This window comes from Cebus imitator, unplaced genomic scaffold (assembly GCF_001604975.1).
Source record: "Cebus imitator isolate Cc_AM_T3 unplaced genomic scaffold, Cebus_imitator-1.0 Scaffold60, whole genome shotgun sequence".
NCBI lineage: Eukaryota > Metazoa > Chordata > Mammalia > Primates > Cebidae > Cebus > Cebus imitator.
The window spans coordinates 3,534,484-3,561,037 of record NW_016107375.1 but is presented as its reverse complement, the minus strand read 5'-3'; the positions used below and the strand labels follow the sequence as shown (position 1 = coordinate 3,561,037).

General features: G+C 47.9%; 1 protein-coding gene and 1 non-coding gene across 9 annotated transcripts in view; both read right to left on the bottom strand.

Moving 5' to 3' along the window:
* The window catches only part of ZBTB7C (zinc finger and BTB domain containing 7C), a 375,586-nt gene that overhangs the window by 133,321 nt on the left and 215,711 nt on the right, over positions 1–26,554 (bottom strand). For all 8 annotated transcript variants that reach the window (XM_037738971.1, XM_037738966.1, XM_037738970.1 and 5 more), the window contains one exon: positions 18,136–18,197. The gene's annotated coding sequence lies outside the window, so the exon portion shown is untranslated. The remainder of the gene's footprint in view (positions 1–18,135; positions 18,198–26,554) is intronic.
* Positions 2,866–2,972, bottom strand: LOC119471404. Its single transcript, XR_005200450.1, has one exon. It is a non-coding gene; the product is annotated as a U6 spliceosomal RNA (small nuclear RNA).

The following is a 26,554-nucleotide window of genomic DNA, read 5'->3' as shown; positions in this document are numbered from 1 at the left end:
AAGCGATCTCTCCAGGCCACAGCCGCCCTTACTTCCCCTCTCAGTCCAACCTGCCCCTCCCACAGGCCCCAGCCTACCCATTTCCTCTGCCCTTTTCACCCTTTGGCGCCAGAACTCAGCTATTCTGAGCTTTGGCCCAGCTCTTTCCTCCTTCCAGCTGCTCCTGTACTGGGACCTCCATCTCTTGCCTTTTCTCTTTGGAGTTAACTGTTACTCAGCCCTGTGTCCCAACAAAGAAAATGTACCCTGAAAACCTGTGGCACTAAGATCTGGGGGACATCAAAGGCAGCCAGACTCAGCACAGACCTAACACCTGAGTAACCTATTCGGAAATGTTAAATGCAGGCCACTGCATTGCTCGGTCGTGTATGTCTGTGTGTGTGTGTGTGCGCGCGTGCGCGCGCGCCAAGGTCCTTCCAAGAAGCTTTTCAAAGCAATCTTTCTCCCCCTTGCCAGAAACAATTGAATTAGTGAGGATGAGCCCAAACAGGATTAATAGTCCTTTCCTGATTACCCAAGTTTCTTGTTTCTTGTATAACACAGCAGCTACAGGGTTTCCAGGTTTCTTTGAGAAGATGCTAGGGCAAGGAGTGCAGAGCTGATAAAATTACACTGAACGGTGTGTTTGAAAAGATCATTTTCTGTATTCAGATCTGTGAGAAGTTTTGCACAAGAGCAGCAACAGTCGGAAAAAGGTGCCTGCCCACATAAAACAGTTTTAGTAGGATTTCAGATCCCTTTCAGTGTGTGGGGAAGAGACAGGGGAGGGGAAAGGACTACCAAAAGGAAAAACAAGTCCACATGCTTTGATTTGGCCTTGGTGACCAGGACAACTCATTCTGAGGGTGCCATAGTCAATATTCAGTTCACTGAGCTTATTATCAGGCTCCAACCCATGGGGAGCAAAGGGCAGAGCTTGGCAAGAGCCCAGATCTATGTGAGGGTTCATGGTGAGGCCCAGGCTGATTAAGCTGTCCTGGGCCTTTTAGTCAGAGGCTCCCAGCAAAGAGGTCCTTGGAAAAGGTTTACTTGCTGCAAGACAATCTCCTGGGATCCCTGCACCAAAGTTTTCAGATCTGGAAACGCAAATTTTTGTTTGACAAATATATGGTTGATGTGCAGGTTTTTCTAAACATGACACAAAACCCGCAAGTTATAAGGGGGAAAAGTGATGGATTTGATTACAAAAATACCACAATCCATGTTAAAAACAGACTGGGAGAAAACACTGCATTATATGTTATAGACATAGGTTTAAATCTATAATACAACATATTAAATGTATAATATACATCAATAAGGAAGAACATGAAATATAAATGTCCACTAAAATGATTTAAATTGCTCAATCTCACCAATGATTTTTATTAATAAAGTATAAACACCAGTTCTTAGATGCCTATGAAGAAATGGGGAAGGCAGATCTTGTAGATAAGGGACATTACATTAAAGAGCTAGAAGACTTGAAGGCTTATCACCTGTCCTGTAAGACTCAACAAATCATCCTCCATTTCCTATTTTATATTTTAGTGGAAGTTGCATAAAGGATAATATTGGTGTTGTGTCTCTTGCATCAGGCATAAACATGGCTTCTTATACCTACCCCCTTCCTCAGGGCAGCTCAGAACACTTACCACACCTTTCTCCTTGACCCTCACCCCTCTGGAAGATTAGAAGCAGAAGATTTATTGGATCAACTTCTCAGCTGTGGAATCTGAGCAAACAGAAGGGAAGTGGCTGAGGTAAGATACCCCCAACAGCCCTTGGTGAATGTTGCAACTGGTCCGGGGCATTTGCCCTGTCCCGAAGTGGGTCTATGTGAACCATAGGGTCTGCTGTCCAGATGGCTGCAGGGGGGATGGGGAGAAGACAAGGGCTACTCAAGAGAAAGGTGAGATGTAAGAAAGTGCACTGACTTTATTTTCAGGCAACCTTGGGTTGGCATTCTATCTCTGCCTACTGCACGCTGCTGTGTGCTTTATCCTATCTTTTTGCATCCTGGGTTCCTCTTCCATAAAATGAGCACAGTACTCCTCACCTCTCAGTCCCCTTGCCTTGCCATTGTTCTTACCACTCAGTTGGATGTATTCCAGAGACAGCCTTACTCTGCTGTTACTTAACGGTTTCACCTCCCCAAACTAGATCACATGACGTCCATGTGTCCCTGGAGAGGTCAGGGACCCCAGGGAGCTGACAGCACTGGGGCCCTGCCATCTTCACTTTTGAACTCACAGTACCTGGCACACTTTGTTGCACATGGAAGGTACAAAATAATATCTACAGAATGAATGAAGGAAACTATGGATGAGGGAGCTGAGGATCAGAAAGGCGAAGAGTCCTGTTACAGGCTATATGGCCCATGAACACCTGGCAAGCACTGTGCAGTCTACTTTCTTCTTTATCATGGGCAAATGGAGAGGAGAAAACGCAGCCAAGCATACTGGCTCATGAAGTCTCATGTTTGCCAGGGAAAGTCCCATTTTACATATGTTTTCCCTTATGATTATAGTAATGCCCACTTTCACTATCAGAAGTGTCCCTTTGTTGTTGTTGCTTTTTCTTAAAAATATAGACTGCTAGGCTGGGCGCAGTGGCTCATAGCTGTAATCCCAGCACTTTGGGAGGCCAAGGTGTGCAGATCGCGAGGTCAAGAGATTGAGACCATCCTGGCCAACATGGTGAAACCCTGTCTCTATTTAAAATACCGAAATTAGCTGGGCATGGTGGCGCACACCTGTAGTCCCAGCTACTTGGAAAGCTGAGGCAGGAGAATCACTTGAACCCAGGAGGTAGACGTTGCAGTGAGCTGAGATCGTGCCACTGCACTCCAGCCTGGGCTACAGAGCAAGACTCTGTCTCGAAGAAAAAAATATGGACTGCTTCACGAATTTGTGTGTCATCCTTGCGAAGGGGCCATGCTAATCTTCCCTGTGTCATTCCTATTCTAGTATATGTGCTTCCTAAGCGAGCACAAACATGTCCCATTTTTGATGATAAAGTCTCTGTTCTCTCTGTTATGACGAGAGTGGAGCAAAGGTCTCTGTGTTTCTCTCACTCCATCTACTCTCCCACCCCTCACCTCTCCTGACCTGCCAGAAACACAATTAAAATGTCGCTCCATTATCTATCCATTGAAAGCCACACTTGAACTGCATTCCCCGCAAAGGCCACCTTTCCCCAGCAAAATATGCCTCAAGGGTGCTCTCATGCCTATGCAATGGGGTGACAGGGTTCCCAGCTGCTTAACTGCTTTCCACTGTATCACCAGCAAGTGGACTAAAGACCTGCCTCAACATTCTTAGTGTGCTGGATAATGATGGACGCCTGCTTGCCAGGCCTGTGCCAAAGAAGCCCTCTACCCACGCCCCACTGGCTAACTAGTATCCGGCTTCCCTATTCTGCAGTGGGGCATCTGGGTCTGAACAGACACTCACCCATCACAGCTCCTGGGGGGCCTGGCAGCCTCTCCACAGAAGGATGCGCAGGCTGAGATAAGAGTTGGGGTTCTGAGATCCACCCACCTGGAGAAATGCTGGATTTGAGAGGAGGCAGAGAGGCATCATGAGCACAGACAAACTTCCCACACAGGGAAGCTCACCAAACCAGGGGCAGCCTCAGGGATGAGCATTTTCAGACATGTTCAGGAAGGCATGGCTGGGATGTTGGATTAGGGGATGGGATCAGCCCTCCCACTGGTCCTCAGACCTTTAAAGGTGGCCAGGAGAAGAAAAAGAGCCACTGACACCTTAACAGAGTAAGCAGGTACTCTTGGGGGAGCCCCCCCCCCACACCTCTGAAGTCATTCAAATCCTGGGGTTCCACAGGTGCCTCTCCCAGAGCCTTCCTCAGTTCACTGATCTCACTAGGCCCACCCCACTCCTCTGCACGCATCCCCTATGCACTAGATAACAGAGACCCTCCCCCCCATCCCTGTATGACTGTAGAGGCCTCTGTGGTTGTCGTCCAGGCCTTTCATGGGAGTGTGGTGCCTTCCCCAGGACTAGCCCTCCCCCCGCCCCACAGGGCAGGGACCCCTCACTTTCTGATCCCATAAGGAGCTGTGCCCTGGGTTCTGTCTGCAGCATACACTCAACTGTCTCTTACCAGCTGCCTACCTGAAAATGGGGCATTAGAATCTGGAACCTGAGGTTGGCAGGTCCCAGTCTGCTAGGCCTGGACCCAGAAACTCCCTTGGCAGTAGAAGAAGGCACCAGGTCTCACTTAAGTCTTTCCCTGGCCCTGTCTGAGCCCTGGAGCTCTGTCCAGTGCTCCCAGGCCTGGCCCCAAGTTAAACAAGAGGACAAAGCCCAGCTCGTGATTTCTCCCGAGAGCTGGCTGACACCTATTTTCCCTAAAGGAGGAACCCAGGCTGGCTTTGCCAATTTCAGCCGATCCTGGAGAGCAATAGGCATGCCACATCAGGCACTCTTTGAGGTCAGGAGCTCAGCCCTTTGTTTCTTTTGAATTCCTCTCCCCTTCCAGCCCTCACTTCCCTTACCTAGGCCAGGCCCTTAACTCTGGGAAGAATATCTCAGGAATCATCCATCACCAAATTCTAGGAGCTGATCTCAGCAACTATGTGGCTGGAAGGGGCCTGGAAAATCCACTGTGCCCATAATGGGAATGACCATTGGTGCCTGGAGGGAAGGGCTGTTGTACCCATCCCTGGAGCCCCAGCGCCAGCAGAGCCTAGGCAGAGGGCTCTCAACAGAGGCTTCTGGAACTGTGCTGGAGTCTTAGCTTGCTGACCCCCTGGCTGCCCTGGAGGCTGGCCCAGAGCAGGCACATAGTAGGCATCTGTGAATGAAGCAACAGGTACCTCCTGGGTCCCAGGTCCTGGGCTGGGCACTCTGACTGCTTTATGTGGACAACAGCCCAGCAAGGTAGATACCATTATCCCATTATTTCTCATCTCAATGGATGAGAAAATAGAGGCTCAGACAATTTAAGTGGCTTCCCTGAGGCCACTTGGCAAGTATCATGCCAGACTCCAAGCTTACTCGTTCCAGTCTCTGAAGACTGTGGTCTTTCCATTTTCATGTCAGTCACTCAATCTACATATTTGGGGATTTCAAAGCAGAATAAGAAGTGGCTCTAGCTCTTGGGTAGTTCATACTGAAAGAGGCAGACAGTTTTGTTCACAGCTACCTGGGACAAAAAACAGATGTGGCAAGATCTGCCCATAAAGTTGAAACCTACTGTGTAGGCTGCAGGCAGAGGGAGAAGGTCAGTCTTCCTCTGGAGTTTGAGAAAGGTATGTGGGAAGAGGTGGCAGTGGATTCTGCCACGGACAGGAAGGACATGGTGATGCTGAGGATGCACTGAGGATGGATTTTAAGCAGCACCCCCTGTTGGTAAGAAGGGTCTGCATCAGGGGCTTCCCAGTGCCCTTAAATGTCATGATGGCCTGTTGGGCAGCCACTTGTACAGCCTGGTGGAGGAGGCAGGGGTGCAGGGAGGGCTGGTGGCTGGGAATTTGCCCAGGACCCATTAGGTTTCTCAGCAGGAGCTGCCGGCCTGAAGGGGGTGAGGGGGAGTGGGGGTTGGGAGTTGGAGCAGAGTCTGCGTGCCCTGCCTCCATGAATGTGTCTAGGAGACTCAGGTGACCTCCTGGCCTCTATCAGCGGGAGCCAGGGAAGAGGCAGAGCAGCGAGCTCTGAAGGATGCACCCGCCACATCACTGCACACGTATTTCCCCACACACTCGACTGGTGTGACCCATGGGGGCACAGGGAATGGCCCTCACTGGGCTGGGAGCTGAGGGCAATGACAGCCCTCAGGTCCTTGGGCAGCCCCTCCCTCAGGGAGCTGGCCTGGGTGGAAAGGGCCTTGGACTTGCTGCTCTATCCCAGGCCAGCCTGCCACAGTGGGGGTGGGAAGGGCCACCTGGTCCTGTCTGCTTCTCGCTTTTTCTGCTTTCGAGGTCAGCACGGTTCAGAGAGGACATTCACAGACTGTGGGGAAGGCCTCCTGCAGAGACAGAGGAGTGCAGGCGCTGTCTAGAAGGTGGTGGGAGGGGAGTGGGGCGGGAGGGGAGCCTCTGGCACAGCCATGAACTCACTGTGAGCCAGGAACCCACTGCAGAGCCTTCCCAGGCCTTGGTTTCTGTTCTGAGAATGGAGGCCTTGGAGAAACTGCGAGCTCCGACTTTCCTCTAGTCCTTGAACATGCTGTCTTCCTCCTCCCAAGATGCTTCCAGATAGGAGTGGACAGCTCGTCTACTTTAAGTTTTGTTAGCTTTCTATTCCTACATTGTAATTTGAACAGTCCTGCTTTGTTTAGGTTGTTAGACCCAAAGCCTGATTGGGAAAATCAGTGGATCCCCTCAAAGTCCAGGAAACCCTGATGATTAAGCTTCCCCTCCACACCAGGCCCCATGCCAACTGAAAAGGTTTATGCAGATTATCTCATTTAATCTGGACATCAACTCTGGGAAGTGGCTGTTACCATCCTCATTTCCCTCAGTTTGTCATCATTTCTTAAAGTCCTGCAGTGGTTTCCCAGAACCTTCAGGATAAAATCCAAACTCCTCCCAGCCCACCTTTCTAGTACCACACCACTCCTGACTGGGCCAGTTCCCTCATGGATGGACTGCTTCTCCCACTCACAGTCTCAGGCTCTGTGATACGTCCCCACTTCCCATCCGTTCAACTTGTATCTTTCCAAGGCCTGGCAAGTCCTTCTTCTCCCCAAGGAAGAGTAGGCAGCAGCGGGAGGCAGGTGAGGCCCTAGGGCGGCACACTTTAGGAGGCACTCGCTGCAGGTGCCAGGCCTGCACTTGCATGCCCCTCAGAGTGAGCACCTCCTTAAATTTTATACTGAGTGCCTCACTTGCCTCATCCTAGTCCTGGTCCTGCCCCAGAGTCTCAATGCCCAACCCAAAGGACCTCTCCCTCCTCCAAAGTCCACAGCCCTCCCTGTGGGTCCTGTCACTGCACTGTGTCCCAAGGACTGGTCTTGATGCCTCGTGTGAATGTCCATCACTACAGGACAGTGACCAGTTGTCCCCTCTCCCCATCCTAAAATCAACAGGGCTTGCTCCAACTTCTAAATGGGCTGCCCCTCTGCCCTCCTCTGTCCTTCATCCCATCAGCCTGGGATTCTAATTCATCTTTGAGAATCTATATGAAAATTATGGTTTAGCATTGTATAGCCATAAAAATTATGGTTCCACATGGGTGAATTCTTCTATAACCTGGCTGTAAGAAGGAAAAACTGGATAGTTTGACTATACAAACGAATTTATATGACAAATCCCATAAGTAAAGTCACAGCAAATGATAAACGGAGAGGAAACATTTGTCACATATATCATAGACAAAGGGCTAATATCACTAGTCTATAAAAGAGTCTTAAAAATTGAGGAACAAAGAACCAAAAACCCAATAGATAATGGACAAAAGACATAGACAATTCACAAAAAGTGACATTGAAAAGGTCATTAAACATATGAAAAAATGTTCAGCTTCACTCATAATAAAACAAATGAAAACTAAAATTACACTGAGATACCATTTCTTACCAATGAAATTAGCAAGAATTCAAAAACTTGACAGTAGCCTCTGTTGGCAAGGTTGTGGGAAAATAGGATCGCAAACTGACACAACCCCATGGAGGGGAATCTGGCAACAACTAACAAAACTATATCCTCTTCAACTTGAAAATCCCATTTTTAGAACCCCAGCCACATGAAACACACATGCACAAGCATTGTAGCATTATTTGTAATTGCAAAATATGAGAAGCTACCCAAGTGGTCATCTGTAAGAGATTAAGTGAACAAACCATGATATGTACACACCATGGAGTATTATGCTGCTGTAAAAAAGAGTGAGGAAGACCGCTATGGACTGATATGAAGTGATTGCCCGGATATATTATTGAATGAATAAAGTAAAATGTAAATATGTCTAAATCTTTATCTATCTACCTACCTATCTATATATAGAATGCTACCCTTTCTGTAAGAAAGAAGGGGAAATAAGACAACATATAATTTTGCGCTCTTAACACAAATAAATAAATGTGTAAGCAGAAAACAATTAAATTGGTTACCTATAAGGAGGCAATGGGCTACAGAGTAGAGTGACGTATCTCCAACTATACCTTTCTATATAGTTTTGACTTCTGAAAACATGTTAATGTCCTACACATTTTAAAAAATTAAATTAATAAAAATGAGAAGGAAAAAAACTCCCTCAAACTGAAAACAAAAATGAACCTAATTGTAGTTCAAATAAATACTATAACCATACCGAAGGATAGAAAAAATCAGGAAAGAAAGTTCATAAATTATTCTAGTAATTTATGAACATGGTACGGTAAGGTGAGGATGAGGGGAAGGAGGTTTGTCGGTTGTAGTGACCTGGGTGAAACAATTCTGAGAATATTTAGATGTAATATAGGATGAGCAAATGAGTGAGTTTTGTTGACAGTTTGGGGAGCCCAGGTTTTACTGCTGAAGAAGGACACGTAATTATGAGATGGGGAAGGCAGGAAACAGCCCTGTTGAGGTGGTTTGGAATTGGAGGTATTGGTGTGGATTCATGATTTCTAAAATACGAATATGTAAGTGTATGTGCATGTGTATGTGTGTGGATGAATAGCATGTGGATGTACAGGTGTATAGATGCATGTATTTCCTAGTTTTGTCCCCTGAAAGGGCCAAGGTGCAAAGACATACAGCAATGAGCAAATCCAGTTCTGGGTGTCTAATATCATTCCCCGCTAAAAGGAACCAGAGCCCCTCAGATAAATGAATGATTCCAGTGCTGGTGCCAGGTAGGTACAAGATAAGCCTGGAAACCTCTTTTCATACCAGAAAGTAAGAACATACTCAAAATAGGGATAGTAGTGTATCAAATACGAAATCGTTGGAAAAACCAGAGTTCATCATTCTATGAAGATAATAAATAAACACATTCTGTTGCTTACAGTAGAATGCCAAGGGCCTACTGGCAAGCATGGAGGCAGTGCTGGAGTTGGAAATGCATCATTTTGCAACCTTACGTTAATGATTGGATGAGCCAAGAGTCAGCAATGGGTGCTACATCAAGAGGGAGACCAGTGAGGTGCAGGGTACTGCATGGTTTTAAAATGTCTCCCCATAGACCACCGGCTAGTTCCAAGGGAGAAAAAAACCTAGTCATGCTATAATGGAGAAATCAGACACTGCCTGGACTAGAAGATCAAAATGAACATCACCAAAGAGGGCCTCCTGATGATGAAGATTCTTCCCTGAGAAGAAGGAAGAGGGCTTATGCAGGGTTCTGGCCAAGAATACATAACTTGGGTCTAATCACGAGGAAACATCAGACAAATTCAACATGAGGAATACTGTCTTACAAATAAGTGGAGGGCATGGTATTCTTCAAAAATGTCCATGTTGTAAAAGACAAAGAAAGGCTGTGAAAGGTTCCAGATTAAAGGAGACAAAGAGATACAACTAAATGCAATATCCGACCCTAGATGAGATCTACCAGAGGGAGGAGTGCTGGGGAGAGCAGTATGAAGTTAACTGACAAAATCGGGATACGAAGGATAGATTCAATAGAAGTGTTGTATACATGTTACATGTATCAATCAACCATGCTATAATTATGTCAGAGAATATGCCTATTCTTGGGAAACACATGCTGAAGTATGTAAGGGTGAATTTACCATTAACACGTGTGTGTGTGTGTGTGTGTGTGTGTGTGTGTGTAAGAGAACACAAATGATAAAGCAAGTGCTGTAAATGTGAACAGCAGGTGAATCTGAGACATAAGAATATACAGGTATTGACTTACCACCTATGCAACTTACGACCATTCGACTTTACAACCACAATCGCTAGCCACGACTGCTCCGCATCTGGCAGCGCAAACGTTGCCCAGCTGGGCGTATGACAGTGCGGACCAGCTTCCGGCAGCACTACCATCTCCGTGTGCACCATTTCAACGGTACATATAGCCTACTCAACTTACGACCAAATCATGTTACGACCGGTCCGTGGTCATGACCGTGGTCGTAAGTCGAGCACTAGCTGTAAGGGTATTCTTTGGATTACTTTTATGTTTGTAGTTCTCTGTAATTTAAATTTTTTCCCAAATAAAAAATGTAAATGTATGTTCCAACATTTGAAAGATACTCTCTGTAGGAGTGGACTCGCCTCAGCCAGGGTTCTGCCAGCAGGCAGCCAGGCCAGGGAGGAGTTCCTAATCAAACCCATTTGGGTTCAGTGTGCGGCCTTGGAGAAGTGACTTGATCTCTCACGCCTCTGCTCCCTTCTCTGGGGCTATACCCACCTCATGGTCTTGGGACAATGAAAAGAGATGATGTCTGCAAGTGCTTGGCCTAGGCCCCACATAGGGTGGGCTGGATCTACTGGAGCGATCCCTTCACTGGTGGTGTTTTCATCAGCATAAACCCCTTCAGGGCACAGAGCTGAGAGCTGTCTACATTTCCAAGAGCCACTTGTGGCCTTGAGCATGACCAGGAGCCAAGGATGAGCAGGGCCAGCTGGAGGGTGGCTTCCACCAGCCAAATGGCCCCCCTCACCCTCCTGCTTCACCCTCAGACTTAGCTTCTAGAACTCAGGCCCTCCTGCTCTCTGCCTTGACCACTTGCTTTTGGCTGGCACTTCTTCAAGGCCCCCTCCTGGTGACTCCTGGGGCACCCTGCTAGAGCTATTCTAGTCCCCTCCTTCAGGTCCTTCTCTGAGTAAGGGACCCAAGGTGGCATTTCAGTATGGATTCATTTATGGCCCCGTCTCTCCTCTTCCAGGGGAACCTTCTGTGACAATGACATCATTCCTGTGTTCCTGGCAAAAGGAACTATAATCCCTGGTCACCAGGAAGGCATGTGCGTGCGTGTGTGTGTGTGTGTGTGTGTGTGTGTGTGTGTGTGTGCGTCTGTGAGCTACAGACTTTCTTGGAGGGACTGAAATCAGCCCTCAGGTCAGGCCTGGCCTGTTGAGAACTTGGGTTCATCTTGGGGCCGAGGCTTGTGCTGTGGTCTTCCACTTGCCCCTCCTGCCCCACTCTCCACTTTCCTTGTGTCCCTGGAAGCCAACACCTGCAGACACAGCAATGGGCTCCCTTGCCTCTGGCCTCAGACTTGTAGGGCCCCAGGTGGAGACTGGAGGAAGGGAGGTTGAGGTTGGGATGTTTAACCCCTTGTATCCCTTTCTTCAGGGAGGCCTCAGACCGGCTGTATCCCTGGACCAGAGGTCACAGGCCCAGTAAGGTGGCTCTTCCATGCCACCCTCACTGTCTCTGCTTCCAGCAGCCTCTCCCTCTCCTTGCCCCTTTAGTGCCTCTGGGTGTAACAGCTCCCTGGTGCTCACAGCCCTGGGGTACTGCACTGGATCTTGTCAGTTTCCTGTACCTTGCACTGGCCTTTGGACTCAACTCTCCAAATTATCTATGAATCGGAATTTGCTACCTGTTTCCTGCCAGGCCCCTGGCTCATGTGGACCCCTGTGGCAGAAGGCAGTGCCCTCTCCCTTAAATGTATTTGGTACTTGTGTGCATGGGAGGCTTCACATTGCCATGCTCAGGGAGGGCATCTGCCGCGAAGCCATTCGCACTGCAGAACAAAAGCAAGGGCTACCATGTCGGGCCTCTTCTGCCTGCTGCTTCTTGTTCCAACTTCATTTCATCTTTTCATAAGTTACTGTTCTGTGAGAAGCATTACAAGAAGGAAATTAAAAGAGAGAAAAGTTGATGGAGGAACACCTTTCTTTCTTTTTTTGGTTTAAACCTTTTGTTATGATCTCTTTGGGAGCCTGATCCAACTAGAGGGACATGTGGCAGAATATGTTCTTCAAAATTAGTTCTGAGAGACACTTGGGGCTCTTTATTATTCATTCTATTAAAATCAAAATATTAGCTGATGCCTGTCGCATCATCAGAGCGGGTCTGGCAACTTCTCTGATGCATTGTCTACTTGAAAGTGAAGACGGAGGTCTTTCATGTGGAAGCCTCTATCAGGTCCATTCTGTTCTCCTGCTTGCTCTGTGTCTGAGACACTGACAGATCCAGGACAAAGCAGTGGAGCCAATCGCAAGTGCCATTGTGCCAGGGCCCTCTGGGCAAGGCTGCCCCTGCCTGGGCCCTACCTCTCCCTTGCCAAGGGTGCCCTTGGAGCAGCAGGAAGACCCCTCCTGGTCCCAGGAGTGTGGCTTCTCATACCCAGAGCTAGGGCTGATTTTGAAGCCGGCGGAGGGGACAATGCCAGGGACCCTCAGGCTTAAAGATCAAAATTGCCTTGCCATTTCCTTGGATGCCCCTGCTGCCTTTACCTCTGGAAAGAATACCACAATGCAGAGAATTCTGTTTCTCCAGCGGGAAAAAAGCAATCTGGCTGTGGCAGTCTGCTCTAGAGCCACCCAGAGGTGTCCTGGTGATGTTTTCAATTGGGCCCCTAGGTAACCAGAGAGTCTCTTAGCTCAGCTGAGGCTTGTCTTTTTTGAGGACTGGGGATGGGATCAGAGTCCTCAACCAATAAGAGATCCTGAATGGCTGAGAGAGGCTTGTGCCTGGTGGCCGAGTTATACAGCAGATGAATGGATGTCACTTGGGGGGCCTTCCAGCCAGCTGCAGAGAAAGACTCCAACACTGGATACGGGGAATGTGGAGGCTGCAGGTGGTCAAGGAGGCAGAGATTCCTGGGGGCTGAGTGGACGAAGGAGGGCTTCTCAGGGCTGGTGGGATTGGACAGGTGGATAAGCACTGAGAAGGAGAAAGGAAAGGGAAGGGCCGGGAGGAATGTGAATGGCAAGCTTGGAAGCCAGGGTGGGAGACTATCTCCGGAGGGACAGAAAAGGAGGATCTGTTGGGGAAATGGTCAGAAGTCAGGCTGCAAGGCCCTGGACTGCAAGGAAGGTATTTATTTTTTTCTTCCTTCCTTTCATTTCCTTGAGCAATCCTAAATTCAATATTAATCTCCCTAGACCTATCTTGTTGATAAACGTTGATTTCCCCAGCACACCTGTTCAGATTTCAGATGGAAATGTATTATAAAATCACACCATTTGCTGGTGATTACCATGGTAATCAGGCATGCTCACTGAAAGGCCAGCACTCCTCTCAAAGACAAGATTCTGGAGATAGAAGCTTTCATGTCACTTACACCACACCTGGGGGAGAGAGGGAAGTGAAGCAGGCATGGGCAATGTTTGGAAGGGATGGTTTCCTTCTCTGGGGAAGTCCTGGCAGACAGCATAGTCCCAAGGGCCCAGAAGGGCCCTGCCAGGAGATGGGGGGTAGGCCAGATGAGGGCAAGTAAGTGGGAGGACGGGGCCTGCGTACCTTGATGTTCTACTGTGTATACACAGCTAGCCAGTTTTGTGGGATTCAAGGTAAGAGATCTGAGCTACCAGCATCAGGTATCTTGGTCAGAATATCATTCAACCTCCCACCTAGCATAGGAACAGCCTCTGTGGACTCTTAGAACATCACAAAGATGCAATTTTTATTACTACTTCTCTGTAATACAGGATTATGGTTTAGGGTCTGGTGAAAGCCCAGGCTGTTTGACCTGTACTATTTAGTCCTGATGCAGTCCATTTTAAGTTTTCTAACCAGTCTGCTGGGCTTCAGATTCTAATTCTAGCACTTTTTGGCTGTGTGACCCTGAACAAGTTACTTAACCTCTCTGTTACTTTCCCTTGTAAAAAGCAGATAGTATAAGTTTCTAATACACAGGATTGTTGTGAGGATTATGTAAATTAATAATTGTAAAATGGTTGAAATAGTGCCGGTCACAGAGTAGTTGCTTAGAAAGGTAAGTCCCTGAGATCCCTGAGTCACCCCTTTGTTTTCATAGAGGAGGGAACTGAGGCCAAGCCATGGGGCAAGCAGATAGCAAGGACTGGACTGGACTGGACTGGAGTCTGAGCTAATGCTGTTCATATTCCACTCTATCTCCTTGCTCTCTAAGGCTAAGGAAACCTTCCAAGCAGGAGTGTTGTGAGCTGAGCGGTGCATAAGAAAAGAATGTTTGTGGGAATCAGCATATTACCACCTGGCAGACCTGCCTGGGCTGGAGCAGAGCCTCCCCACTCAGTGGACAAGGGACAGGAAGGATCAAAGATATAGCCGGTGTTATGGGCTTTGCACAAACATTGCCTCACCTTCTTCTCCTCGTACCCCATGTTGTCCTTTCTGAACAAAGAGGAGACTGAGACTCGAAGAGCCCAAAGCTGCATGACGGTGACGGCGAATCAGGACTGTAATCCAGACCCCCTGCCTCCCTACCCACAGCTCTTTCAGCCTTCTTCCTAAACATATCGGCTTGCTGGCCTCTGGCTGTCCTGTTTGCTATCCAAAACCAGGAACTGGTCCACCTTCTCAAGCCCAGTCACCCCCTTACTCCCCGCAAAGCCTTGGAAGCTCAGGCCTAGGGGTTGCAGGGTTCCAGAGCTCTCACATACTAAAAGGATATAAACATCTGTAGCCTTCAGTCACCCCCACCATTGCCTATGCATTAGATGCAGCTAATAAAAACAATACTGCTTATTCTGTTTTAGGTTCTACGCTACCTTCTTCTCTTAATATAATGATATTTGTCATTAATTGAATTATTTACATTGCATCAGACACAGTATAATCCAAACCAGGCCAGAAGCTGTGGGCTCTGTGTTACAGAACCCACCCCACCAGAGGCAGCTGACAGGCCATTATTCTGTGTCCTGCAAACTCCGTGCAGTGATAAGGAAACTCCACCAATTTGATGCTTTATCTGGTTGCAGGTTGAGGAAAGATATTATTTCAATCAAGATAATGATTCTATTTCTTGAACAGAAATGAGATTTTTTTTTCATTGCCTCATGGGGGTGCCACCAAAATCTGTATTGGGGCTGGAACAGGTCATGAACAAGTTAGAGGATTTTCTTGTAGCCTGAGAGAGAGCGTAAACATGAAGGAGAATGGGAAGAAGGGAGCTTGCTTGCAAGAGAAAAACATATCTGCCAGGCCTACTAAATTACAAAATAAGCTCAATTTGGAAAATGCATACAGGCATTGAACAAAGCCTTCGAGACCAAACTTCAGAAGTTAAGTGCCCAGTATGAGCCCCGCAGCCTGGATTTCAAGTGAGATAAACGGCCTATAAAGGCCATCATGATACTGAAGATGTACAGAGGTGACTCAGCTATGACAGGACCTTAGGCATCTTCTAAGCCTGCTGTCAGGCAGGGTGGATCAGCTGTGTAACTGTGCTGACAGATGACCTAGCTACTGTTTCAGAGGGGGCTTACCACCAAAAGAACCCATTCCGTCTTGGACCAGATCCTGTGTTGAGAAAGTACCTCCAAATCATAGTCAAATCATTTCATAAAAGGAAGCCACAGTGAAAACTCACATGGTGCTGACAATACAGGAGATCTAAGTGCACTTTGGAAACAATACATATTTCAGTAAGTCATTAAATAATATGCAAATCACCTCAGGTAATACATGCAAGGAGACCTCAATCATTTGCACTAAATAGTGAAGTTAGTGACATTTTAAATTATTTTAAATATTTGGGAATTCCAGGGGCTGTCGTGCAGTTCCTCAAACTGTGTACTTTGCTTTAAATAATAATTATTATTTGCAATTAGAAATAAAAATAATTGATTATTTGCAATTAGAATTAAAAATAATATACAATTCTCATATCAATTGTTTATATAGCAACTCTAAAGAGTTTGAAAATGTTTGTAAAGTTCTTATGCGTTTTAAACACTCCATTGAGAAAACCAGACTTTGGCACTCATTTCCATTTTAATACCTATACTCCCAAAATACAACCTTACTGCAGTGAAAATTACTGCCAGGTCAGTGAAAATGACATTTGGCTGTGTTTACAATGGTGGTATCACAGGCATGAGAATAAATGCAATTGATGCCCTGCCGGGGTCTCTGTACCTGCTGGGGGTACCCACTCCCCAGCTGCTGAGCGTGGCACACAGTTTTCCCTCATGACATTCTCGGGTCCTTACTCTTGGTTGAGGTGATGCCTTGGAGGCGGGACCACCAGCAACACTGGGGCAGCTGCTGACCAAATAAGGGGATGCATAAGCCCTGTCCCCAGCCTCCAAGTCAGACATCACTGCAGTGCCGCTGACATGGACCAAGCCCAAGGAGACCTGCCCTGAGACCACATTCTCACTCAGCTCCTGCCTCTCTATCCTGCTTCCCTCCCTCCTTGACAAGCATTTCCTGAGAACTTTCCGCGGCTGCATCACATGCCACCGACACCTGTCTCAGGCTCTGCTTCTAGCAAGCCCAACCTAAGTCAGCTGCCAGTAGCGCAAATGAAACCCTCCAGCATCTTTTCAGAGGGTTAGCCCAGGAGCTGCAAGTCCCAGGTGCATTCCTCCTTGAAGGCACCATAACCACCTTCCTGCCTTGCTGAAGACCACCAGTCTGACATCATACAGTCCACAAGAGCCAGCAATAGCAAAACACGAACATCCAGAACAGACAGGGTTCCGACAACCAGACCCCATGGAACAGCACAACAATTACGCTTCTTCCCCAGGATGAATAAGCAGGAGGCAGGGGCTGAGCCAATAAAAGCCTGTTGCATCATCAGAGCGATGTCCGGTTATGTGCAGTGGAAAGTCAGTGTGAACTTCTTAGGCAGCTCTACCACTTACTAGCAGAGCAAACTACAGCAAAGATTGAGTGGTTCTGGGCTTCAGTTTCTTCATCTGCAAAATGGGAATACCTGACAGAGCCTTTGTAAAGCACCTCTGAGGCAATACAATGCTATGTGCATACTGGCTGTTGTGATGGAGATTTAGAACTAGCTACTTCTCCTGCGTGCTTGGAACATATATTAATTAATCATCATTAAATAAATAAATCCCAGCCACCCTTCATCCTGAGCACAGTATCCAGAGCTCCCTGTGTGAGAAGCGGCTCTGGGAAAAAGCAGGTGGATAGCTGGGAGTGCTGTATTGGTGACTGTCCACCAGGAGCTCAGAATGTGACCCCATTACTGGCCTCACAAGGCTCTGGTAGCCCATGACCGCAGCTGTCTGGAGAAGTTTCCCTCTCTCTCTGTCATTCTGTTTCTCTTTGTGTCTCCCTAACTCTCTCTCTCTGAGACAAAGGGAAGATCTCCAATGTAAATTTCCTGTAATCTACTCAGTGTTTAGACTGATCTCAAATACAACCTCAAGTTTGGTGAAAAATTCACGCAGCCATTTTCATGTCATGGAGTGGCCGACAAACTGGCCGAAACTAAATTTTATTTATATAGATGAAGAATCCTTTATTCCACCCTGACTCTTTGCATCTGGACCATTCCTGAAGTCATGCCAAGCCCTCCAGCACCTGGCCCTGTCCAACTTCACCAGCATCTTCTCTCCTCCTGTCCTCAGACCCATGCCTACACCATCCTCCGCATGGGCATCTGCCCTGTTCCTTCCTCCCTGGAATGGCTTCCCTCCTCCAGTTCAGACCTCTCCTTCTCCAGGAAGTCTTCCCTAACCATTTTCCATCTGTAGCATTTCTTCCCAGGCCATGCCAGCCAGAGCTGGTGCATACACCTTGTCATAAAGTTCTTTGTCTCATGTGCAGGTGTCTTCTCTTCCTGCACTGGACTGAAAGCTCCTCCAAAACAGAGCCTATGCCTGCTCGTTCTTGTGGATTTCCCAGAGCCTCCAGGTGATGCCTGGCACCTGGTGATTAATAACATTCTCAGATGGATTAATAGATTGGTTCCTGTGACTGCACTTAGTTTAACACATTGTTAAACGGCCTCTATGAGAATTTACTGTTCTGAATAGGGGGTCAACCTAGCAGGAAACTTAGAGTTGTACAAACTGTTTGTGGACCCAAGTAAAAAAAATGCACATCTCTCTTTTTTCTAGAGGAGTCCTGTTCTCCTGCACAGCAATCAAGTCAAGGGAGTGACTGTTTCATGAGCCAGTAGGAACATTCTCCTCTTAGAGGGCAGAGCCAGGGTTCAAACCACCCTCCTTCAACTCAATGTCTTACATTCCTGGGTTCAGCCCCACCCTGATGGAGGAACCCTCCAGAAGAAGAACCAAAAGCCGATCCCATCCAGACCATGTTCTCTTCCCCTAACAGAGAAATCCACCCACTTCCCAGGAACATTGTTAGGCCACAGAACTAAAAAAGCAAAATTCATACTCACAAGCACCGATGTCTTAGTCTTAAATTTCAGGACACCAGTTTTTCTGCAAATCTGCTCATTTCCTGCAAAGAGAAGAAAGGGACGGAGAATCATATTAGCATCTGCTCTGGGTATCCTCAGCGGTTTCCTGGCCGACCTCAAGCTTCTGCACCTTCTCTGTGTTCTCATTCCCCGCAGCGCTCCCCCCTCCCCGGGCACACCGCGTGCTAGTTGGGTGGGCGCCCCTCACTCCTCGCAGGATCCCACCCCTCCAGGCCCATGGGCTTGGCCCACGCCGCCTCCCTCTCCCTCCCCGGCGCTGTGCCAGTCTCAGATTGACCACTGCCTCCAATTCCCTGAAGGCGCCCCGGCTTCTTCCCACTCCGGAGTGAGGCCTCCACTTCTGTAGCATGGGGTTGCCTAGCAACCCTGCGCGTGCAGCTCGGAAGGCCTTCCTAAATTGGACCTCACAGCACAGGGCATCTCCTTGTACAGCTGCCTGCATCTTAACAATCTGGCTCTGAATAATAACACAATGGTAATTGCATTCATGGACCCCAAACTACATTTAAATAATGTTCAAGAGCTGACACAAACCAACAAAGGCCAGAAAATGCATCGTGGAGGTTGACTGTAAGGCCAGGCAGGAACGTTCGGGGCGAGAGAGAGTTGACACCAAAGACTTGAGTTAATGACAACGCTAACCTGAACTGTGAATTCTCCTGCATTTCGCCTGAGTATGTCACAGCTGTAATGTGTTGTAATGTGAGTCTGGGCAATTAACGCCCAGAGGCAGTGATGTTTCAAGACAGGATGCCCTTTAGTTCTGCTGATGCATATGTGGATATTTGGAGGGAGTAGGGAAGTGGGAAGATCCTTAGACAGGAGGGGAGACTGCTCATGAGTTACTTTACTTGGCTTTTACAATCGTGGCTAAATACATTTTCAAAGGTGGGGGAAAGAATTTACCAAGCGAGAGGACAAAGCATTTGCTACCTCAGTGAGGGACAAATTCGACATGACTGATGCACTTCAGGATAAGAAGTGAAGGCAAAGAGGCCTTGACACTGGCTGAAGCACAGACTGAGCAGCTTAGCTCGCAATGGGGAAAGACAGTGGGCACGAGAGGCCAGCTTCGATCTGTGTCCCTGGCAGAGGGTACTGTGCAGCTCTGCTCAAGGGAGGACGGTCTCAGCACACAGGCAGCGGCAAGCTGGCAAGCTGCTCCTTGTAAAGCTATAGCAGCGAGGGCCGGCAGATCAGCCCTGATCATTTGAAAGCTGGAAGCACTTTTTTTTTTAAAGCTCAATCCTCCTGCAAGGCTCTGGGGCAGATATCTGTACATCCACATTCATAGCAGCATTGTTCACAACAGCCAAAAGATGGAGGCAACCCAAATGTCCATTGGGAGAGGAATGGATAAACAAACATAGTATATACATACAGCAGAATTTTATTTAGCCTTAAAGTGGAAGGACATTCAGATACACACTATAGCATGGATGAACCTCCAAAACATTATGCTAAGTGAAATAAGCCAGTTACAAAAGACAAATACTGTATGATTCCACTTATATGAGTTACCTAGAAAAGTCAAATCCATAAAGACAGGAAGTAGAACGGCCGTTGCCAGGGGCTGGGCAGGGAGAGGAGAATGAGGAGTTATTGTTTAATGGGGACAGAGTTTTGTTCGCGAAGATGAAGAAGTTCTAGGATGGATGGTGGTAACGATTGCACAACAGTGTGAATGTACTTAACGTCAATGAATTACACACTTAACAAATGGCTAAAATAAAAATCCCCCTGCAACAACAGCACAGCATACACCTCCACACTGGTTCTCTGCAAGACTTCTGTCCATCTTCATCTTAGAAGTCAGAGTGACTTGTGTCATTCTCAAGCTTGGACAAGGAGACTCACCAGGACCCAAGGATGTATATACTGGACAGTGTGATGGCCAGGAAGCCTGTATTAGTATGTTCTCACACTGCTAATAAAGACATACCCGAGACTGGGTAACTTATAAAGGAGAGAGGTTTAACTGACTCACAGTGCTGCATGGCTGGAGAGGCCTCAGGAAACTTACAATCATGGTGGAAGAGGAAGCAAACACATCCTTCTTCACATAGTGGCAGCAAGAAGAAGTGCAGAGCAAAGAGGAGGAAAAGCCCCTTAGAAAACCATCAGGTCTCATGAGAACTCACCTGCTACCACAAGAATGGTATGGGGGAAACCAGCCCCATAGTTCAATGATCTCCCACTGGGTCCCTCCCACAGAACATGGGAATTATGGGGGTTACAATTCAAGATGAGATTTCAGTGGGGAAAGCCAAATTATATCAGAGCCCATGGCTCATAAGCATGATGTTTGTGCAATGTGGCTTCAGACAGAGGGGTCTGAGCATTGAGAGACAGGATTCTCCTGTTCCTGCCTCTTGAAGTCCAAACATCCTGGACTCCTATGACACTCTCATTGTTACCCTTTGTTTGCTTCATGCCCCCGGCCTAGAAAGCCCCTTCCTATGCCCACCATCTGACCTAATCGTACTCTTTCTACTGGGTCCACATCAAAGTCCACCTCCCTCATCAAGCCTTCCAGATCCCTCCCACTTGTACTTTCTCTGAATGCCACAGCCGGTCATCAGTCACTTGCTTAGGTACTATCTTATGTTCTTGTCTGAAAATCTGGCCTCTTCTAATAAGTCCCTGAAATGAACCCTGAGCAACGATTATTGCTAACATTTTTTGTCTACGCAGGCTCTACTTCAGGGCTGAGTACACCATGGCTGCTGGAGTGCCTTGCCTCCTTTCTCAGGGAATTCTAACCATAGCTCCCCTGCCCAGGGCACAAAGCATGACTGCTGGCTGCAGAGCCCTGGAGCTAAATATTCCAGGCAGATGTTCAGTTTCTTCCAGTTACTTAGAGGTATAACTCAATGTGTGCAATAAACAATTGAGCATTTACAGATTTTATTAATTCGGAAAGGTCATTAGAGCTAACAGCTTCTCCAAGTGGGAATGAATAAATAGCATGGGTAATTTTTTTTCTGTGTCCTGGATTTTTTTTCTTGGAATGTACTTTAAGCTTCAAAAAATAATGCTAAATTAAAAAAGAAAAAAAAAATCCAGACCTGGGAGATAGGAGGAGACTGACAGGAGCTCTGAATAAGCCTCGTCCCCTCTGTCTTCCCATCTACAAAACGAGGGGGTAGTCTCAAAGTTTCTTCCGACTTAGAAAAATAAAATTATGATTCAATTTTAAGAATGTGAAATTAGCTAGTGACCTTCCGAGTTAGCAGTGACTGCCTCTCCCCCACCCAACCTTCCAGGTGCCCCTCACCTCTGGATAGATACAGCATGAGTTCATGCCTCTGCAGTCAGAACAAGGTTCTTAATCATTTCAGGTGCCTTCCCAGGCCCTGACCTGGGTGCTCTGAAACCCGACTACCTGGCTTGCCTTGCTCTCATTAAATCATTAAGGAATACTCAAGACTAATGACTTGTTTTCTCCAATCTCCAAAAATGGCTGAAAAAGGGCAGGAGGGCATCATCTAAGCTCTCTCTCTCCAGTCCCTGATTGGTGAGTAGCTGGTGCTGTCTGTCAGGAGCTGGCCTCTGCACGACAGATGCTCCTGGCTCTTCCCAAAGGTGAGAAACGGAAGCAGCATTCAAGGAGTAGAGTGCAGGGGCTCTGGCTCAAGCCTGCTGTCGTGAGGAAGAAACACACCCTTGACCAGAGTGCTGTTGGCCAAGGCTTTTCCCGACATCCCTTTCTCTCCCTGTCATCAATCCCTCTTCTCTCTGCCTTGGGTGTGGGAAGACTCTGGGAAGGTAGGAGTGCAGTATCTGTCTGTGAATGTGTGGCCACAAACACTCATGCCCCCACACTCATCTTCCACCTGCTGGAAGATGAGCACATGGCCACCCTGCCGTGAGTGGCTGTGGCTGGGAGGACGGCCAGATCATGGGCCCTGTGGCAGTGTCTGTAGCTCCCAGGAGGCCATACTGCCTGGTGGTTCAGAGCCAGCCTTGTCTTGCCACTGACCAGCTGTGTGACATTGGGTGAGTGACTTAACTTCTCTCTGCATCAGATTTTTACCAGCAAAAGGGGCATAATAATGCAACCTACTTCCTACTTCACAGGGTTGAAGCAAGAATTAAGAAAGAGAACAAGGAGAGACACTTGGTGCAGGACCTCATCTGGGGCCAGTAAGGCTGGCTTTTCCCTGGGAGGTGAGCTCCATGGTGGCAGGTAGAGGGCACTGAGCACTAAGCTTGCTGTTCAGTCCTCACTGCCTCGCATGGGGCTGGCACATACATGAGAGCTGACTGTGTTCCTGGGGAAAGTACTTCTGGGGCTAGCAGGAGCCCAGCGCTTGGTGAGGAGAGGCCTGCTGTGTTGAGCTTTCACAGCAGGCGGGCCAGTCTCTGTCCTGAAGGGCCTGGGGGTTGGTCAGCAGAGTCTGCAGTAACAGGGAGGCAGTAGACGCTCCGCCCAGGATCCTTCAGAGGCTATCTGTGATGAGTTGCAGTTTGCTTTATCACCAATATTAACATCAACCACCTGGGAAGGCAAAACAGTATAGCCACTGTGGAAGACAGTTTGGCAGTTCTATACAAAGCTAAACACAAGCTTACATAGACTCCAGCAATCACACTCTTAGGTGTTTACCAAACGATCTGAAAACTTATATCCCCACAAAAACCTGCACACAAACGTTTATAGCAGCTTTATTCATAATTGCCAACAACCGGAAGGAACCAGGCTGTCCTTCAGTAGCTGAGTGGAAAAATAAATGGTGGAACATCCAGACAACAGAACATAATTCAGCAATAAGAAGAAAGGAGCTATCAAGCCACAGAAAGACATGGAGGAAACTTAAATTCATATTACTAAAGAACATGAAAGCAAGTTAAAGAAGGCAATTGGAAAAGGCTACATACTGTCTGATTCCAACTATATGACATTCTGGGAAAGGCACAAGTATGGAAACAGTAAAAAGATCAGTGGTTGCCAGGGGTAAGGCGAGGAAGGGATGAACAGACAGAGCACAGAGGATTTTTAAGGCAGTGGAGCTATTCTGCATAACACCGTAAAGGTGCAGAGATGACATTATGCATTTGTCAAAACCCATAAAATGGTACAATACAGAGTGAACTCCAGTGTAAACGGTAGATGATAGACTTTTATTTTTTATTTTTTGAGGTGCAGTCTTGCTTTGTCACCCAGGCTGGAGTGCAGTAGCGTGACACCAGCTCACTGCAACCTCTATCTTCTGGGTTCAAGCAATTCTCCTGCCTCAGCCTCCTAAGTAGCTAGTACTATAGGCATGTACCACCACACCTGGCTAGTTTTTGTATTTTTAGTAGAGATGGGGTTTTGCCATATTGGCCAGGCTGGTCATGAACTCCTGACCTTAGGTGATCCGCCTTGGCCTCCCAAAGTGCTGGGATTACAGGTGTGAGCCACTGCACCCAGTGGATGATGGACTTTAGTTCATAACAATGTATCAATGTTGCTTCATCGCTTATGTGCCACATTAGTGCAAGAGGGTAATCACAGGAGAAACAGGGCGAGGGAGGGTATTGCAGAGGGATATGTTGTAAGGACTCTTGTACTTTCTGCTCAATTTCTCTATAAACTTAAAACTGCTCAAAAAGTAAAGCTTCTTAATTTAAAAAAATCAACCATTTTAAAACACAATGCTCAGGGCCAATCAGTACAGGGTATCCCCAAGTCCCCACTGGACTCCCAGGCCCCACGCTGGGGACTTGGAGGAAGACTGTGAGATCTGTGTCACCTTCCAACTTGAAATGTAATGGTGTCTGGCCCAAATGTTAGAGACAGTGTGAGAAAGTCAAGTGGGGAGGCCAGCAGGGCCTCCAGCTGGTGGTGCAAACAGGGCTGGACACCCCACCCCAACAACCCGGGCTATTGGGCAGTGAATCTAGTCTTAATTCACTCTTCCCGAGCATCCACCCCTGGCCAGGCACACCCTCCCTGACTTCCAGAAGTGGGTTCTATAATAGATTTAGCTCCCTCCTCGCAGGCCTAGAAGCTAGACTCTGCCCAGCCTTTTCCTATCCCCCACACTCCCAACACCAGGCATAGTAGGTATTCAATAAACAAGTATTGAACTAAATAGTCATTATTTGCATGCCTTTTGCTCCCCCATCAAAAAAATCTGATTATATGCCCCTTACACAGCCTCCCAACAGAGTGCTTGCTGAACAAAATGAATAGCAGAGTTCAGGTAGAAGGAACAGGCCAGAGGAGAGACCTTGTGTTTGTAATGGGGCACTTACTGCAGCTGTGAGAGGGTATCTCAGAGGCAGCTCCCCTGGCTGCACCTGCTCTGCTCTGCTCCTCTCCCCAGCAGGATGGACACTCACAAGCTCCTGCAGGGAACAGCAGTGGAGAGGCCAGGATCCACTGAAATGAGGTGGCAGGTGCGTGGGGTCATCTCTGAGCATCCTGCCTCATCAGCGTGGAGACAGAAGCAGAATGAAGCCCCTTTATCTAGGGACCCATCATGGGGGTGCCTCCGGGAAGCCCAGCAAGCATTTATGGAGGGTCAGGTGGTGTCTACTCCATGCCACCTAGCCAGCAGGATATGAAGCCATGGTGTGATTCAGCGAGGGTGTGTCTGTGTGTAGCTGGGAGAATGGAATCCTCCTTCAGTCATTGCTCTGGGGTGACAGCCCCTTAGAAGTCTACATTTCTGTGACCTTGGCCTAGAATCTTAAAATAGCCCTGAGAAAGAGGGAGGGCTGAGTCCAGAGCCAAGGCCAACAGTGGGGCCTGGGCCAGCGGAGGGGAGGGCAGATGAGCCTGCCCACGGAACAAAGGCCTCATCTCCCTCTGGCTGCCCAATCTGGGCCCTCTGCTCAGTCATACACACTTTATTTTTTCTAGACTCAGGGAAGTACTCCTGAGGCTGGGTGAATCTGAGCAAGGGCTGCCAGCAGGGAGCTACTGAGAAGGTGATGCTGGCCAGCCCCATCTCCCATCCCCCACTTCCTTCTCCTTCCCCATCCACCCCTGCCCAGACAGCCAGGGTCTCTCACATCAGCTTATAAGTCATCCTGCAGCTCTCTGTCCATTGCAGGAGAAATCTGAAGTGAAATCCATGCAACCATGCAGAGTGGTGATACTGGGTGGGGATGTCTGAATTAAAATCTAGAAAGGGGCAAAAGAAGGACTCTACTTTCATAGCTGGGGGGAGGTGTGGTTAGGTCAGTGAACCCTGCTGAGAACTAAGTGCAGCAAGGTGATCATGCCCAGTGAGCTCAGGTGATCATCAGAGAGGGCTCCTGGGGGGAGCAGAGTAAGCAGAGGCTTGAGGGATGGGGAGGATTTGGAGAGATGGGGGGAAGGGCAGTCTAGAAAGGGGGGTCTCTTAGCAATGCTGCAGAGGCAGGAACAGGCCCAGCATCACCAGGGCAGCAAGTCACCAGGTCTGGCTGGAACGGATGGCATGTGCGGAGGGGACCAGGAAATGCAGCCAGGAGGGCAGCTGAGGAACCCCAGACACCTGCCAGCTGACTCTGGGCTTGAGTCTTTGGATAGCTGTGGGGAATGGAGAACAGGGGAGGGTGAGAGGGGGCTGAAGTGCAGCATTTTGTTCAGGGCCTACAGAGACATCTGGGAGGGCGCAGAGGGACTGGCTCAGGCTGAAGGCATCCCGATCCCTGCCTCCCCTTGGCTACTCCCAATTTTGCCAGCTCTGGGAAATCCAGCCAACTAAGCCTCCGTGGCCCCAAAATGTAATCTCTGCACACCAGACTCTGATTCAGAGAAATGTGGGAGTGAGTGTCTAGGAGCTAAAGCCCTAGCAAACATACTATGGTAGAGGTCCTCTTAGCTGACTGGACTAGTTAGCTAACTGAAAGATTTTAACCTTTAATATATACTTGTACATTCATTCACCAAACTTTTGATGTAATATTAAGGTATTTTAACTTTCTATCTTTTGGTAAATTGTTTCTATTTTTATTTCTTACATAAATCATACTCATATGGTAATAGGGTTTGACTGTGTCCCGTCCCACATTTCATCTTGAATTGTAGCTCCCATAATCCCCACGTGCTGTGGGAGGGACCTGGTGGGAGGTAATTGAACCTGGGGGGCGGATTTTCCCCTGCTGTTGTTCTCATGGTAGTGAATACATCTCATGAGATCTGATGGTTTTATAAACGGGAATTCCCCTGTACGCGTTCTCTTATCTGCTGCCATGTATGACGTGACTTTGCTCCTCCTTTGCCTTCTGCCATGATTGTGAGGCCTCCCTAGCCATGTGGAACTGTGAGTCCATTAAACCTCTTTTTATTTATAAATTCCAAGTCTCAGATATATCTTTATTAGCAGTGTGACAACAGACTAATACATATGGCAATTGCCTACAATTTTTGGTTTCAGGTTTTTTTTTCCAGTTGAAT